The sequence below is a fragment of the Melanaphis sacchari genome, unplaced genomic scaffold, assembly GCF_002803265.2.
Source record: "Melanaphis sacchari strain LSU unplaced genomic scaffold, SCAv2.0 Contig7_pilon_pilon, whole genome shotgun sequence".
Classification (NCBI taxonomy): domain Eukaryota; kingdom Metazoa; phylum Arthropoda; class Insecta; order Hemiptera; family Aphididae; genus Melanaphis; species Melanaphis sacchari.
Window position 1 is genome coordinate 2,725,126 of NW_020271560.1, and position 19,696 is coordinate 2,744,821.

The window sequence follows — 19,696 nt, forward strand, 5'->3', positions numbered from 1 at the left end:
CGGAATAAATAAAAAAAATCTACTCAATATTATCTATGTCACATCTTTGTCTTCTTTCCGTTCCACAGCCCACGTCGAAGCAGAGGAATTTTTATTTTCTCATCGCATTACCCACCGCCGCTAGCGTCGAGAGTCCCTTATCCAATTAGTTCTTATCCATTTGATTTGATAGCCAACCCCGTGTGTTAAATACAAATAGGTGTCTGAATAAAAACCAATTTGTATTTAAAAAAAAAAAAAAAAAAAAAAAAACAGTGTATGTTTTTTACTCGGTATAAACGTTTAAGAAAGCCGTTCAAAATATCCATCATATATATATATGTATTGTTAGAGTATGCGAATACTTTGAAGTTTTCAATTTTTCAAAAGCAGTTTAAACCGCACGATAAAATTAAAATATCGTCCTCGAATTACGTGTATATCTGTACATTTATTCGATGATGAAAACGATTAAAAGTTAAAAGCATTTGATACTATAATAACACAAAATAATACAATAATTTAATTTTCTATGCAATAAACCCTTCAGAAACTTAATTAATATACGCTTCAGCGTAGGTAGGTACAGTATACACGATGTACCCTTATGTTCGACGTGTTTTTGCCATTCAATAAAATTATAATGGATAACAGTATTGAGTACAGATTTATTGTTTGTAATAAACATTTAGATATAAAACAGAACTTTGGAAGCTGTTTCCGGATGATAAAATATCGTTATTCTCAGATTGAGTTTGTCTTTAAAAGTTTCCATAGATTTTCATTAAGGTAAAGGGTACGCCTACATAAACGACCGTTATCGGGTAGTTTTCTTGTACCATTATCATAATAGGTAGCTGAATTCGTATTTTATTCATATGATTCGATATTGTTATTTGTTGTGTACGTCATTCGATACATAATGTAAGCGTTAATAATAATTATCTAGCACACGTACACTTATTCGTTTCTAACTATCAACATTATAAACAATCTGAACGGTGACGTTTACTTCTACAGGTAAATACACGGTGACAGTTAGATAATAGACACGTCATTAGATCGATCATATTTATAATGATTATTGTATTTGTAATAGTCTCTAATAATTTATGAATGTTTGATTCAATAAGCAAAAAAATCAATAAGCATATTTTTTAAAATTACACTTTCTCATCAGAAGTTATTATAAAAACAATATGTAGACCATAAAATTAAAAGAACAGATAAAAAAAAAAAGATACAAGTTTATTTAAATCTTCCAACGAAATATATAATTTGATTTATGAAATATGTATGCCAATATATTATGATTCAAATTATTTTTGTTTTTTCTTTGTTTTGAATTCAATGTTTGAAATTTATGTGATAATTGATAAAAATACGTATGTTAAATTTTAAAACATTAAACAGATTATTTTTATATTATTAAAATCCTGTTCATTTGACATTTCAGAACAACATAATATGAAATTTGATTTTTGTTATTCAAAAGGAAGAACTACATTGTAATAATTGTATAATAATTATATTATTAAATGTAAAATAAATAGTTGGAAATTGAACTCCTTAACATTTAATAATATGCATTTTTATATTTCGAGTTTTTATATATTATTCAATAATATAATGAAGACAATTGTTATTCACAAATAATTTACCTCAAATAAAAAGTCTGAAAATGTAACTTGTTTAAGTATGTAATCTTAAATTTGCGTGACTCTCTGTGTTTTTTTTTTTTTTTTTAATTGATCTTGAGCTTCAACAGCAAAGGAAATCAGCTTTATACATATTTAACAGGTTGACTGCCAAACCATTTTTTGTCAACTTTGATCACATCGCCATGAGACCCATATTTGGATCTCATCTAAATGCCCAAACATTTTTTTGAGATCCATTTGGGGATCTCACGTATATTACATTTTAGTAATTGAGATCTCGAGTTGGATCTCATATATCACGGTAATTTAAACGTGATTGGATTCTACCGTATTTCTAGTTTTATTTGGTAGTTTTAGCAAGGAATTAACGTCTTTTGTTTATTTTTTATGATTTTTTTCGTTTATCCTACCAAAATAACCTTTAATATGCTTTTAATTGACTTAATTATTACTTTTAATGCGCTAACGAGTTGCACAAAGGTGAACGGTAGGAATAGTGAACATCGGTACAAATGTACAAGACCTCATAGTGTGATTGATAAAATTCCCTCCATTATTGTTATCATGATAAATGATATTACAATTTATAAAATGACGATTTATTAATTTTTTGCTGTTGACTCGTTTCACTGTATGTACAATATTTATTCAAGAAGTGAACATATTTTAACAAAATGGATGAACACATTATTAGTCATATGTTGGATTCTGATTTCGACGAGTTTGATGATGTTATTTTATTATATGATGTTAATCATTTTTATATTAGTTTTAAGTTTTTTTATTATGTGATAATTAATTATTATTATAAAATGTGTGAAATATTTCAATATTCTTAGACATGTTACTAAGTTCTAATATTATATTTTGTTCAAAAGGTGATCAATTTATGTTGTTATTTTAAAATTTGTTTTTTTAAATAAATAAATATTCTATTATAAATATTCCAATTTGTAAGTGTTTCAAAAATTATATCATACTACACATTATTATTAATAGATAAGTACTATAAAGATTTGATGAATTGAGGGGTCAATTTGGATCTCACTTTGTATGGATATAAAACTAATTAAAAACTGAAAGTGCCACCCACGCCATGAGATCCTATTTTGGATCTCATCCATAAACAATAAAATAACACTTGGAAAACATTTAAAATAAATTTGAAAAGATATCTACAAATTTTGAAATAGACAGGTGAATTTTTTTTCCAAATTTTTTTTTTGAACAATTTAACAAAAAAACCTTGGCAGCGTGGATACGGAGAGGTGAGATCCAGTATGGAATCTCATGGCAGTCAACCTGTTAAACATTTAATTACAACTCGATTACCATTTTAATATAAGTTTTTTAAGTATAAGTTTTATTAAATACTTTGCTTCATTCATTTGAGGAATGACGTGATGTTTTCTGGTTGACAGTCGGGTCCGGTTATTTTGTATAGGTTTGTTAACATGTTATGTTTATTTTCCTTTCTTCTTAGTTTGATCTACATTCTCTCATCAAATATTTTACTGTGAAAGTAACTACACTTGAGATACATTCTATTGAAGGTTGGTTTTTCATAAGTCGAATTTCAGTCGGTTTATTATAGTTTCCGTTTTTATTGTAGTTCCAAGTTGTCTATATTATGTTTGATTTTTCATAATTTGTTATTTTGAATTGATTTTGGTTTTTATTATTTATATTGAACACTAGATATATAAAAATATTTTATGCATGTAAATTATGGGATGTGCTAAACATAGCGATTAAAAAAAAAAAAAAAAAATAGTAGATTTACTTCTTAAGTTTTGGAAAAATTCCTTAGCGAGTATGTTATTTTATAGATTATATAATTTTTAAATAATATTAGTCAATTTTTACAGAAAATAAAATGTAAAAAAATATTTAATATTTGAGGCGAAGACTTATATGTTTATTGTCAATCTTATAAAATACAGCTTTTCACAATTTAGCTATTTGTTAAACAAATGTAAATGCGATTTACGTTTTTGGTGTTCAATATAGGCGTAGATTGTAGTACCAATATGTGTATATATAGATGGTAAATGGGATCTGTGAAATATGTTTAGTCAAAAGTATCAAAGCAGAATAAAATCTTGAGTGTCATTTTTTCTTATCTTTTCTTCTTACTCCCTCTCCATAAATAAGAATATGTCTCAAGGGCATTGCTTTAAAACCGACTATTCATAATAATATACTTCATCTTCGTTTTCATTGAGAATTTCCATTTTTTTATATGTATTTATAAATACAAGTAAACCACTAAACAAATCTACAGCAAATTTAAATATATTTTTATTTAGTTTTTTAGTTGAAATTTTTAATGCTGAAACTAAAAAGATTGATTTTTATAACTGAACTTTATATTTTCGTGTGTAACGTAGAGTTGTTTTCTTTTAAAACTATTTTTATAGTTCATTATTATTACTATTTTTTAACAAAATATAGCTGGACAATTATTTTATATTGTATTCTGGAACATTTAATTGTTTTTAGTAAAAAAAAAACAAACTAAAAATAATTCAAAAATAACATTAATTTAAGTTAAGCAATCTATAAATATCTTAAAAACTAACTATATTGTTTGTCTGCTCAATTACAACTTTACAATGTTTAAAATTATAAAAACTAATACCAAATTATTAATTATTGGGTTTTAGCAAAATAAGTACAAATTCAGCTAAATTACAATATTATTGTTCTACAATATATTTTGATACTTTATGAATTTAATTTTTGTTTTAAATAGTATTTTCAAATAAAATAAACAATTTTTACTCTGCAGGTCACCTTGATATATTATTGGTAAAAATAACCATCATGAAAAATATGTGAATCATAGATTATATCAAAAAATTTATACTCTTACTATTGAACATTATTTAACTTAAAATATATGATAAACTGATTTTGATCCAGCAAATTATCTTCAAATATGCATTATTAATGTCTATGATATATATGAGTCAAAATATAATACTAATTGTTTACCAATATTAAATTATAAAGACTTGAATAAATGCTTAAAGCAAATTTAAAATACTTAATTCTAAAATAGTCAAACCTATATCAATTGTACTAAACAGATAATAAAATTATAACATGCTATTCAAATGATTAAATATCTGATTCAATTACTATATACGTATATATATATATATATATATATATATATATTCAATAATTAATTTTCATTTAAAATTTGTTATAAAGTTTATTAATCTCTGATTTTTTTTTTTTATTATTATTATAGCTTCACAAATATCATGCTGAATAAAAAATTCTAACAAGTCGATTACGTATTTACCACATCGTTAACAACAGGTTAGTGTATTATATTTATAGGATATTAAGTGAGTTTCGTATTTTTGTACTTTAAATGTTATTTTCAAAATTACTGATTTTTTGATAAATATTGTAACATAGATTCATTGATGTATTCAATTGATCTTGTTAATCAATTTATTAAAATAGAGAATTCATAATATTTATATAAGACAATTTATATTAGCATACAAAATAAAATATACATACCGAAGACTTGATATCACGACAAATGGTGAAATTCTATTGAATTTACTTCAGATATAGTTTATTTGAGTTTATAGTTATTCAGGGTTAAATATTAAGGATATTGCTTTATAACTTTCTTTCGCAATGAAATGATGGATAATCCAAAACAGTATTGCAGCATTAATTGAAAGCGAATTATAATGGCTTTGAGTGTATACTTAATAATATACTTATAAGACTTAGTGATTTGTATGTGTTTCTAATAGATTGGAATCAATGTGCATGGTGTTTGAATATTTATGTTGTTATAAAGCGTTCTATTTCTGACATACTAAAAGGTTTTAATTATAAGCCAAAAATCTTTTGATTGGAAATATTTGAATAAAGATTAATAAGTTTTTAAATATTTTAAGTAAATCCAAAATGTAATATCATACTATATCATAGTAACTCAAATAAGTTATGTATCAGAAATATTTTTTGTTTTTAGTGTAGTGTATGAACGAACGAGTTTCACTTAATTTTTTGAGTTTTTAAATATTATTGTATTTGTTTTTTTTATACATATACAATTTGTTTCTTGGGTTAATATTTTTACAAAACAAAATCTAAGATACATAATAAAGTATTACTTAAGTTATAAAATGATAGAAGAATAATTTTATAGTACTAAAACAAACAATTTCTTTAGAAAAGATTTATTAATCAAAGCAATTTATTTTGAATACTAATTAAGTAGGTGTGTAAAGTTTATAATTACGATTATATATATAATTAAGTAAGTAGGTGATAATATTTATTTTTGTTTAATTAGATACCTTGATGCCTATGGGTTAAGAGTAAGTTATACTATGAAATCTGATTAACAGTACAATTTCAAAAATGTATTATTTACCAACTTCATTTTTATGTGAATACAAAATTATAACATAATATATTTATTGCCTATATTAGTAAGTTTAATATTACTTTTATAATAATATATTATAATTATTTAGAAAAATTTGCTCATGCAAATGGCTAACATTTACGTTATCATAAATAATAATCAACGTACTGAAATATCATTGAATTTCTAATTATACGGAGAAACTACAGCGAACTACTGTAAATTGGTGGTTTTATCTCAAAAACATTTTTTTTTTTTTTTTTTGTATAATAGCTGTACACTATTCATAAAAGCCGTTCTCAAAATGAAGGCAATACATTTCACCTCTTTTATGACTTTACCCGTTAATATTAATAGATTATAATGCACCTTGGTTGTTACTATCCACACTCGTTTAATGTAATGCAAATTTGTTTGTAGTGCCTACTCCTATAAAACTGGAAATGTTTTTCTCATAACGTATTACGTACTTGTATAGATAGAAAATATAATACAGGACAAAATTTAAAGCCATTGGTAATAATACTTTCAAATTTCTATACAACTAACGAGCATAAGAACATTGATGATACTTAAAATTGGATATTATATTTCGGTAGATATATTTAACAATAGTTTTTAAAATTTTAAAAATAATTATTAAATATTTTGTAATAGTTGCATCTTTTTCAAAATGTATTTAAACAATTATTATTAAATTATTTTATCATTTACTCTTTATAATACACCTAGGTTCATTACGTGATAAATTCTCAGATATTTACATATATAGGAAAGAGAATAATGAATAATGTGAATATTATCAAACTAAAATAATTATTTACATTCTAAGTTGATCAATAATATTTTAATGACTAACAATCATACTTATTCAAATGTTTTGGAAATCAGAATTATCATTAATTATTTAAGCAACGATTAAAATAACAATATTATGTATTATTTAGTTTAATTGTTTATTATATACTATGTAGTAAGAAAATAATTTAGAGTATGAAACATAATATTTTAACCGAAAAGAAAAAATCGAAAATCAAATGAATATATTTCAGTGTAATTGGCTCGTTAATTTTCTATAAAGACACATTCATATATCATTTTGAGCATAATATATGATTAATTTAATACTACTATATAAGTGTTTGTTAAAAATAAAATAAATTGGCCATGTGTACTCAATTTTTTTTTTTTAGAAACTTAAAAATTAAGTAACAATGTGATTTTTTGATGTTTAAAAAAATAATAATTTTTATCAACCGTTAAAAACAAAAATAAATACATTTTAATAACAAAAATAATAAAAACGCTTATCATAAAGCATTTTAAATTCATATGGATTTTACTTAACATTATAATGGGAATGTGACTTATTCATTAATAGTTAGTTAAAAATTCTAGGTTTGAAATCATAATATTACTAAGGTAACTAACGTTAGTACATAATTCTATTAGAATACATTTTTAAATATTTATTTGAAATAATTCATAAAGATACCTTTAAATGTACAAATGCATAATAAATTGTCTTAGCATATTATATATTTGTAGATACAGTTACATAAAGTATAAAACTAATACATTTTATTAATGAAAATTAAATGCTTTTTTTTTTAAATAGTGCAAAAAATATAAAATCACAATGAAAAAAATAATATAAATTACGTATAAAATAAAAAATATATATATAAGTAGTATCAATTTTTGAAATATAAATTTTACATTATAATTATTTTTTTTTTTTTTTGTACTCCCGTTATAAATTTGAAAAAAAAACAGTTGCTGAATTTTAAAGCCCATGTATTTTATCATATTCTTAAACAAACTAATTAAAAATAAAAAAAAATGAAATAACCAAAAAAGAAAATTACTAACTGGCAATATTTGAAATTTATATTTGCAAAAGTTTTATTTTCAGAGTTATTAAAAAACTAATATGTATGTAGATTATACTAGATTTAACAAAAAAAAAAAAAAAAAAATGTATAAATTAGATTATAAATTATCATTTTTGACCCATCAGATATACTTATACGGAACAAATTTTTTTTGAGCTAATCTATATTATTTTATCCTAACAAAAATCAAAGGTTTCACTTCTTTCACTACTAATAATATGTAAAATAAAGGTCTGCTTGATAAATTACACAAAACTGAATTACAGACATTATATAATCAATCAGATGTGGTGTAGATTGTTAAACTTCGTCAGAAATTGGTTTACAATTTACTATTATGATGTAATAGCTTAATCTATATTTTGTTTAATGTATCTTTAAATATAGTCTCTACACAGTGTTAGGTTGGTAGTAATTTTTTTTTCATCGATAATTCAATATTTTTTTAATTGAGGTTAGTCAAACTATACGTCGGTATTGACGTCGTGTAATAGTAAAATATTTTTTTTTAATTACTAAAATTACTAAAATTACTTAATTACTTTATTATTTATTTATTTATTTATTTGTTTTTTTTTTTTTTTTTAGTTGAAATATTTGTTTAAATTAAATTAAATTATATTTCATATATGTTTCTTTAATATTGATGTATATTTTTTATTTACACAATGTATAACCTAAACGTATGTCGGTACTTGGTAAATAATTTAATTTATTAACCTTAGTACAATTAGAGAATAAAAATATTAGTTCCCGAAAAAAAAAATTATTTAGATGATTTGAGATATGATACAATAAAATTGCATCATCTACGTATTATACAAAATGGAAAAGCATAAGAAACAACTTTGATGTAATGTAGGCGCGAGTGTACCTACTTCATCATTCAGGAAGCACTTTAGTGAATGTAGTAAATTTTAGTTCAATGATGAATCATCCTATACGAAAAAAGATTCTGGATAGAGACGATCTGTCAGCATATTTTACTATACTAATAATAATTTATGCTATATTTATGTTGTTATTATAGACATTTTTTTTATAATTATTAATATTGTAAGCTAAATTATTTTTCATTGTGAAAATGATATTTAATTTATTATAAATCATTATATTATTTATATAATATACAATTTTATACACAATTGAGTAGATATTATCTCCTGATAATATACGATTGTATGAATAATTTTGTAGTATAGCTAAATAATAATAGGCAATAAGAAGTAGTAAGTATGTAATAGGTTGAAATTAGGCTAAATATATTTGAAAATTACATTGTGTTTTGCGTATAGTATATAATAATATGTAAAACTTATATTGTAAGCATTAACAAAAAATGTGAAGTTCTGAAAAATATTACTTTTTAAATTACAACAAGATAAAATATCGCCATTTTCTGTTTAAATACTCAGTATTATCAAATTTAAACTTGAAATTTAAAAATTTTAAATTTTGACTTTTAAAAATTATAAAAAAGTTTATACTTCATAACAGTAACCACACTCAAATATTAAGATCAAAACATTTGTCTACTATAAATCGTGTACTGTGTAGACACGCCAATAAATAATAACACGCATCACTGTTAAAATCAATACATGTATCCTTACACTCAGAATCTAAAATACATTTTAGTTAAGTACAACAAAAAAGAGGAAAAATAATTTAATGATAAATTTCTATATCACTATATCTCAAATTAAAATATATGAATATATAGAATAATTCTAATTAGTAATTTTTTATACATTTTAAGTACAAGGCTTTTCATACAATTCTACGCTGATAATGTTGAATAAGTTCTAAAGTACATTCTGTAGAATATAATAATATTCAAAATGTTCAATTAAATAGTGATTTTCAACAATAGTGGCTATTATACATAACGATGACGTATTTATTAATAATTTAGCAAATAGTTGTAAACCACACATATTATACTCTGTCATAATTTTTCAATTGTTATTAATTTACATTTTTAATAGGTACATTTATCAATAAAAAAAAAAAATTAAAAGGTTGTCCATAGATGTTAGGGAGATGGTTGTTATAAACCTTTTTACAAATGTAAAAGCAAATAAAAAAATATGTTAATATACATAGTATATTTTAGTTTTGTATATGTGTTATTATCTTATATTTGAATTTGTTGGTAGAAGTATAAAAAGATTGTATATTTTTATAATCAGTCATAAATATGTATAATATGTATATTGTAAATTAAATAAATTGTTCAGCCGTTTATAGAAATATTAATAATGCAATGTTTTATGTATCTCTCCAACTATTTAAGAGATTATCTTAGCCTCAAGCATAGTCTATGTACACGCGTCACATAGAAGTCTATGAACCAAATTTTTACTATACAATTAATTTTCAGTTTATATTAAAGAATATTATTTTATTTTTAGTTTTTTTTCTTAATAGAAGAATGAAATAAATTGTTCTTGAGGAAAAGTATTTATTTTCATATTTTTATTTTTAAATTATTATAAGTATTGGTAATTATTATTTTTTTCAAATTCATGATATTTTTTTTTTTAATAATTCTAAAAATAAAACTTTTCCGCTCGAGCAAATTTTATGTTCTTTAAAAAATAGATTATAATATTAAATTTTTATTTTTTACTTAATTTTGTATTTAAAATTTGATTTCTAACTTGAAATACAACAAACATATTAGTAGAAGGCCCATACATTTAGTGGCTAAATTATTAAGAATTCCTTGGTATCATCTATAAAATAATAAGTTGCATAACCTCTATTTACATTATACCTTCATATAGGTATATACAATTTTATATATTACCTAGTGGAAAGTATTAAAGGTGTTTTAAAGTTTAAAATATCATGCTGTAATATTCTAATAATTGTATTATACTATTTTTTGTACAAATAGAACACATTTAAGAAATTATACACATATATAATATAAATACATTTATAATGCTATTATACATGTTTAATATTTGTATAAATGTAATGCATAATAAAACAGTTACAAATTTGTTTTTAATGTTCTATAAAACATCAAATATGTCTCTTATACATTAAGAAACTATAGTTATAACTCTATAATAAAATATGCAATGTTCTTAACAACAATTAATTCAAGCTACTGTAGTAATTATATAAAAATAGCTCACTACTGGCAATATGAATATATTCTAATAAAATACCATTTTAACTATAGTCCAATGAGAGGTTTCTACTCAGAATTGTTTTTCGTTTATCATTTATCATTTATCATTAACAGATTCATTAGTGTAATGTTGTATAATGAAACCAATGGTAAAGGAAAGTTATTTTAATGGTTTTCGTTGATTAAATGTATAAGTTTTATGTTAAATAATATTAAATAACAACAAGGTTTAAATTTGAACATAATTTGTTTAGATTAACTAAAATTTTTATTTTATTAAATATGTATACTATACTATACTATTTATTCATAAATAAATCTTGAAAGCACGACTTATTGTTTTAATATTTACTAAGTTACTAATAATCTAAAAAAATTAAATATTATAATGGAGTTATATAATATTCATTTTATTTGACAAACTTCGTCAGTTATAAAGATTAAATATATACGTACATAATTTAGACTTTATCCGAAGAGACATGAAGTATAGCTATTTGTAGAGAACTAAAAAGATTCAAGTAAACATAATTTAACATTTTAATTGAATTCCTCTGACTAGATGTATAAATAATTGTATTTATTTAAATCAATAAATTAAAAATAGTTATAAAGATAGCTCATGAACTTTTAAACAGGTTTCAAATGTTATATATTATTTAAAATTTAAAAATAATACTTATGACAAAAAATAATATAAAAGAATATAAATAAGTATCAAATAAATATTAATTAAATATAAATTAAAACATAATACAATAAAAAAATAAGACTAGGTATATTTCTATAATTAACTAGAAAAGTATTTTACTTCATTTTTTTTTCGTGCAAGTCTCTACATTGCAAAATGTATCGTATATGAAATAGAAGACTTGTCTTTTAATGATGGTAATTTCCTATATATTGTAAACTGATAAACAACGTGCTGTTTTCAGTACAAAAACTTAATATATATATGTCCTCGGAGTGCATATCAATCTTGATTAATAATCGATTAACTCAGAACAATAATGTAATTTTGGTTGAATTATTTTACATAGGAGACTGAGAGAAAATAATATAATAATATGACACGTGTTTGTGCGTGTTAGAGAGAGGAAATGAAATTCAAAATAAATTATTTCAAACTCAGTTATTTCCACGTGGATTAAATACATTTTATTAAAACAATGTTTGTAAACAAATTGCCTGCCAACTATAGTGTTCAAGCAAAGGATACCGGACACAATGATTCGTGTGATGCGAATTAAAGTGCAATTATTATGATAGTAATGATTGTTACCATACTTTTTTCGTGGAAATTAAGTCCCATTCGAAAGATTAAAGATTATTTACATGTCTTTTTTTTTTTATTATTTTGAGGTTGTAGATAAAAACTACTACACACTAAACTGTTTGTATGATCTTCTTTGTGGCAGTTATTTCAATAATAAATTATTATGTACGAGTATACAAACTGTAATACAACGATGTTAAATAAAAAAAATCAGTTTTAGATATTTATTTGGTGACACATTAACAGTCTCCATCTTACAAGTACATAACATAAAAAAATCTATTTCCAACATGCAATGATTCATACTTAAATTGTATACCATAATGAAATTTAATTTTCCTGTAACCTGAATGAAAATTCAAATAAATCTATTTTAAAAATATGTTGTAACCTTTAAGCATAAATAAATAAAATAACTTAGATAGCAAACTGTGTATACTTTGTTAAGAAAAATGTTTTTTTCCAAAAGTCATATGCCAGTGAGGTGCAGGAAAAGCAGTGAAAAAATCAGTATTTTTAAAACAATATGAGTTGTATAGAATAAATCGATGTCTATTATCATAAATATAATATATCACACTTTAAAGTTAACAGAGGTTGCTATCTAATTATTATATAGTATATATATACGAGCCTTTAAGTTTGATATTCACTATGATATTAAAATAAAAACCAACGAAACGTAAAACGATGATAACAAATGCGGGTATAGAGACTCAGTCTTAAGGTCTCGCCCACATATACTGTCTCCGTCTATTAAGACGTAACATGACAAAATTACGTAAAACAGTTTCCATTTAGATATTTATGTTTGAATACTAGATTGTATTTATTAATTGTTAAACTTAAATGAAGTAGCATATTCTGTGATTTGTCCGATTTTTTTTTTTTTTTGATATTTCAATTTTTGACCAAATTGTGAGTATTTTTAAGCTTTATGTAATAAATTACACGTTTATGACTCATTTTAATATTAAAATATCAAAATAAAGTTTCAAACAAACTACAGAAGTACTGAATAATATTTCGTTGCCTTTTAATTTAATAATAAGTAAATTTGCACTAATATTAAAATATTTAAAACTAACAAAGCTATTAGAACGACTGGACGTAAATTGCTACATAACGCTACGTGACAATAAATACGGGTAAGATTTTAGTTTATGGATATTGAAATCGGACGATTCATTCTAAAACTCCTATTTTTATTTTAAAGTACCTACTGATTAAGTTAACGCGATATGGATTTTGAAAAAAGAAGTTTGACTTCCTCGTCTTGTATTCTTCAAATCTTACGAACCAAATTTAAATAAATTAGGTCATGAAAAATACAAAATACAGTAACAAAAATATTTTGAATTTAAAAATGTAAACATTTAGTGTACATTTTAATTTTTTTAAGTGTAAATTATTTATGCTTCTTCAGATAAAAAAAAAAAAAAAAAATTGAAAAAAAAATGTTTGTAGATACAAAATAATAATATCAGTTATTAAACAATTTAAATCAATTTTCAATATTTAATTAATCGTAACATAAAATTAATCAGTATAATAGAATGAGAATGTATTAATTTAGCATTAAAATATACGATTGAATAAGTGCCCCTTTACATAACATAACGATATAATATAATAATACACTAAATTAAAACCAGCTAGAACCACCCTGATCAATCTCAGATATACCGATTTTCCAGAAGGAATATCAACCCATTTCATTGGTAGGATTTTTAAATATTAGTACCATTTGAACAATTATAAACTCTAAAAAGTATACTGCGATCTTATGAAAAGTTATTTTTTTTTAACTTAAAAATAGTGTAATATTTACACTTAATATTATAAGCTATAATAAAATTTATAACTATAATATTATAGTCCTTCCTCGGGTCATAATATTTTTACCAATTATTGTTACATAGTATTATATTATGTACATGATACATATACATTAAATTTATTTTCTAATACTAACGTCTTTAATTATTTAAAAAAATAATTTCCACCCCAGTTATGCAAAGTTTTAGTATATAAACAAGTAAGTTATTTAAAAAAAAAAAAAAACTATTCTTTTATTATATCGGCGGTAATTCAAAAAAAAAAATGCTTATAATTAACATGGTGAAACCAAGCTTACATCAATTTAAAAAGCACACAAAAAGATTTAGATTGTATCGCTTAAATTTTAAATGCAAAAAAAGGAAAAAATTAGTTTTAGTTGAATTCATCCAAAAATATAATTAGCACTCGTTATTTTATTATTATTATTTTTTTTTAATTATTTTCCTTAAATATTAATTATTTAATGAATTATGAATTTATATTAAAAATTTTGTAACTCTGAAACATTTATCTATGGTTTTGAATAATATAGTTATCAATTATTATCAGTGTGATTCACGTTTTGAATGAAATTAATAATGTGTTAATTTGTCAATGCCACTAATATTGATCAAATATTGACTTCATACCTCGCTAAAACCCGACCTGAACGATCTAATGAAATAAGTTTTGATTTATAGCTTATTATTCGCATTGGAAACTTAAACTGTCAATTTTAGTTTTATTTATAATTTGTATTATTTTCTTAATAACTCTATTCTTTAATTTTTATTTTTACCAGATACTTAATAAAATTACTAAATTAAACACAAACAAATTATAACTCATGTCCTTAGTATTTCATAATAATATCAATTTTAAATAACAAAACTATAAAATTTATTTATTACTCAATTGATCAATCATTTTTTATATGTAAGTTAGAATTGATTATTAACCATATTAAATGGTATTAGTTGATAAATGAAATTTTAAATTATTATAAAATTGTCTTTGTTAAATGAAATAATTTTAATTTGATTAGTTAAATACCTATGCAATTCTTCAAATAATATAAAATATTTTATTTATAAATTAATCATTACATTTTTTTTTTTTTGTAAATAAGGTTTTATGATAATGACAATAAAAATAATACCCTTATAATATATTCAAAATAAACCATTCATAAATTATTGTACTAGATTAAACGTATTTATTTAATGTAGGCTTTTAATATAGTAAATAATATTCAATAGTATTCAAAAATTATACGGATGTAAAAATCTGTGATTGATTCTGCACTCAATGTAATATTTGATTAATTTGTATTTAAATGGTTAATATAAAAATATTTTTAATAAGACGAATACTATCAAATAGTTAATTTTAATAAATATATGAATAAATTAAATTTAAGAAATAAAGGTATATATAATTAAAATTATCTCCTTACAGATATTATGTTATTATGTTTGCTATTCAATGCACATTATTGTATTAATGCACTTTGTCATATTTAGAACTCGAAACAATTTATTAAATCTTTTTAGGATGAATACAAATTTGCAATTAAATACAATACATGTATTTTAAATACAGCTATTATTTACTAAATAATAAATTAGATGGTTAGTTGGAAATTCTAAGAATAAAATGTTTAATTTGAATAGATTATTAAACAATACAGTGAAAAATAATAATACATCGTAAAATCAAAAAATTGACATGAACTTTTAACTGGGGATTAACGAAGCAAATGCTTTCATTTTATAAGATGGCAGTGATCTTTTATGATTTTTAAAAACAATTTTTAAATTGTCCCTTTTCTTCCTTTGATGAATATACGTGTTTAATAAAATTATGCAATGATTAAATCTGATTATGAAAATATTCTGTACACATATATATTATTTTTGATTCTATGTTTTTGACATTTTTTTTATAATACAAATTTACAGAATTATTTTGTAAGCATTATTCAGTAAGCCAATTAAATAATATTTTATTTTACTTTTTACTTTTTATTATTATTATTATTTTATTTATTTTTTTTAGCGGGAGGTAAATAGAGAGTAGAGTTGTATTAATTTTTTTATTGATAGCAAACGTAGTTATATAATAAATTATTTTCTATTGGTTACACGTACACGTGATATGAACATTGTAGTACAACCTAAAATAGGAACATTGTTATCCATACAATTGAATTTTCAGTAACTTTTGTTTGTGTGTATATAATGTTTTAAACAAATTGAAATTAATTAATATATAGTAAAAATATGTTAATACATTTTTTTTTCATCTAAGCAGTATAATAAATGTATTGCAGGTATTATACAAAAATAATGATGTGCTTTATTTTTTGTGTCTTATTTTAAAAGGTAAACATGTTTTATTAATTATTAGTTTCTAGTTGCAAATTATATCTAGTTGGTACTTGTTAGTGAAATTTCACAAATATTTTTAAAAATTTTCAAGAAAAATAGACAAAAAATTAAGGAAAAATAAAAGAATTTTCGTGAGAAAAAAGTTTTACAGAATTTATTTATTTATTTTGTTATAAATCAAAAATAAATTATTAAAAATTTTAATTTTCACAACATTTTTCCATTATAATTTACTATACATGGTGTAAATTTAAAAATATTTTAACTCCTTTTAAATAATTTTCATTGTTAACTTTAATACTCCATTCTGTTAAAAATTTTAAAAATTTAATATAAGGTGTTCTAGAGTTTTTGTTAATAGAAATAAAAAAAAATTTGAGCTTAAATATACTAAAACATTTTATAAATGTTCATAGTTAGAATTTTAATAAAGGTCGATGAAATCACGAAAATAAACTAGTTGTTTTATAGTTAAAAAAAAGCATAATATTTTTAATATTTAGACCAAAGATTTATACTACGCATAATTAAATTTTCCAAAATATTTAGATTAATTTTAATTCATTGAGGATAAACTTATTCACGCCGTTTATAAATCTATTGACTTGTATGCTATAATTGATGATGACATGAATATATGATTTTATCATGTCATAGTTAGACACTCAAACATGACTTTCGACTTTAACCTTATTTATATATAAGACAACACTATACACGCAACAAACAACACGACCAATCTACCGTAGGTAAACCGACAGCAGAGCCAAGTATCGATTTACACAGTTGACTAGCTTGACACTCAATTATATGTTTAAATTTTATTTTTTACATACAAAAAGCGCTAGATAAGTATGACAATGATAATATATTAGCAAGGCATCGACTTTCTTTTCAGATAACTATTTTTTATACAATCCAAAATGATTACCAAATTGACAGTTTTCTGACTTACTAATCAAATAAATTTCGATAAAAACAAGTTTCAATTTTTTTCACACTAAGCTGCCGTCCACAGGTTGTAATGATCAAAATCTAGTTAAGCAGTTAGTATAATATAATATATGTTTTTTTTTATCTTAATATTATTGTGTAAGTGTGTATGAAGAAGATATCCTGTTTACCATGACATCATTTGAATAATATAAAATAGCTGTCATCTTTTTTCTCCAAAACTACGTGAGCGACATTTGATAGTAAACAATGATAATGTGAGGATGTGCAATCTGTTATATTTTTGCAAGAATTAAATAAGTAACTATAATACTTTACGATAAATGTTAATAAATAATTCGCTAATACCTTATATGACAAATTATATCAAAGATTTTATATTTAAATATAATGTTTTTGATAATTTTAATATGGTGCTGCTGAGTAAATATATTTTTAATTTATTTCAAAATTATAATTCAAATAAGTATTCTTATAGTATTTTGAAAGTAATTAAATAGTTTATCAAATAAATTTAATTAAAAAAAAAAAAAAAAATTGTAACCTATAATATGCAATGTTACGATTCTATCATGATATGATTATTTGAAAATTTAAAAATTTAATTTTTTTGAATACTTTCATAGCTTATTTATATTATTTAAATTGTTCAAACATATTATATTGATGAGATAAGTCTTTAATATATTATATTATTAATAAAGTAAAAACTAATATTATATTAAGTAAAAATAATTGAATTCAAAATTAGGTACCTAGTTAAGTTTTATAATCCAACATGATTTCTAACTCACAAGCAAGTAAAGCTTAAATTAAAAAGGTTGAGACAATATTTAGAAAATGAGCCTCAAGTAATCACGTATCACGTTCAACGTAATAAAATAATTAATGTGCATTGAGCTAAATAGAATAGAAATACTGCGTCAAATTAAAATTTTATTTTTGTTTTATATTTTGTAACATGGCGATTTATAGTTTATTGAGATTCACCAGTCTGCTTCATACTTAAACAATATCATTAATTCAATGATATTAAATTTAATAAATTCAGGTAATAAAAAATTTTTTAAAATTTAATATATATATACTAATATTTGTATTTTAATATTTGAAACAGTGCTTAGTGTATACCAACCTGGAGGGCATGCTATAGTATCACTAGAGAAGCACAATCTGCTATTATAAAATAAAATTTGTATTTATTTAATTATTTTTATTATAAAATTCAGGAAAACTTTAAAAATAAATAACAGCTAGTTATCAAGTATCGATAAATATTATAAGTGTTTATATTTTACAATTATCATAATTAATACAAAAGAAATCATTCCGAATATTGTATAAATTATTCGTTAAATAAAGAAAGAAAGTGATACATTTTTTTCAATTTAATGAAAATGGGATGTAGAATAGAAAAGGTAAAGAATTAATAACTTTAAAATTACCTAAAAAAAATGCATAATAAAAGTTTCATAAATGCATTTTTTGTTATGTAATTCAAATTTTGTACTTTGAAAGCTACGTTTCTTTTACTTTTTTACAATTTCACAGCCCTAGTAATATCTATTTTCATTTCGATTTTATTTTACTATTAGTATGGTATATGTTGAGTTAACTTTTAACGAAAACGTTGTATTTAATAATACCTTTGTTTTATGTGTATACAATATAATAGGTTATTTTAATTCTTATGAACAATATTTTTAAATTCTAACAATATAGTGAATATCGTTACGTATCGTAAAATATATATTTCTCCCAAATTTTAACTTCAAATGCATATAAAAAAAAAAACCTTATTATATATTTTTAATATTTTTATATATACAACTCATGAGGGATTTTGTATTAAATTTCGCAGAATTTTGACTAAATAAATAATTGTTTATCGAATTATTGTTCCCTCTAAAAATGATAACAGACACAAATAAAACAAAAATATTTAAAATCATTATGCTCATCACTCCGCTCAAAATCTAAAAATCGGAAAACTTGCTTGATTACTGTAATGGTCATATTAAACTTGAACTCAATAACGAGTCGTTGCTAATAAAAAACGATTCTTAGTGGAAACAGTATGAGAGATTTTATTTTTAAGTGATAAGTCATTCCTTACGTGGATATTAAAAACAATGCTATTTAAATCTATTTATCAGAAATGAAAATA

At 22.2% G+C, this 19,696-nt stretch overlaps 1 protein-coding gene across 1 annotated transcript in view; it reads left to right on the forward strand.

Annotated features, from left to right (window-relative positions):
• The first annotated feature begins 4,899 nt into the window (after positions 1–4,899).
• Positions 4,900–19,696, forward strand: part of LOC112601782 (FMRFamide receptor-like) — a 90,641-nt gene continuing 75,844 nt past the window's right edge. The window contains exon 1 of the mRNA XM_025349560.1: positions 4,900–4,970. The gene's annotated coding sequence lies outside the window, so the exon portion shown is untranslated. The remainder of the gene's footprint in view (positions 4,971–19,696) is intronic.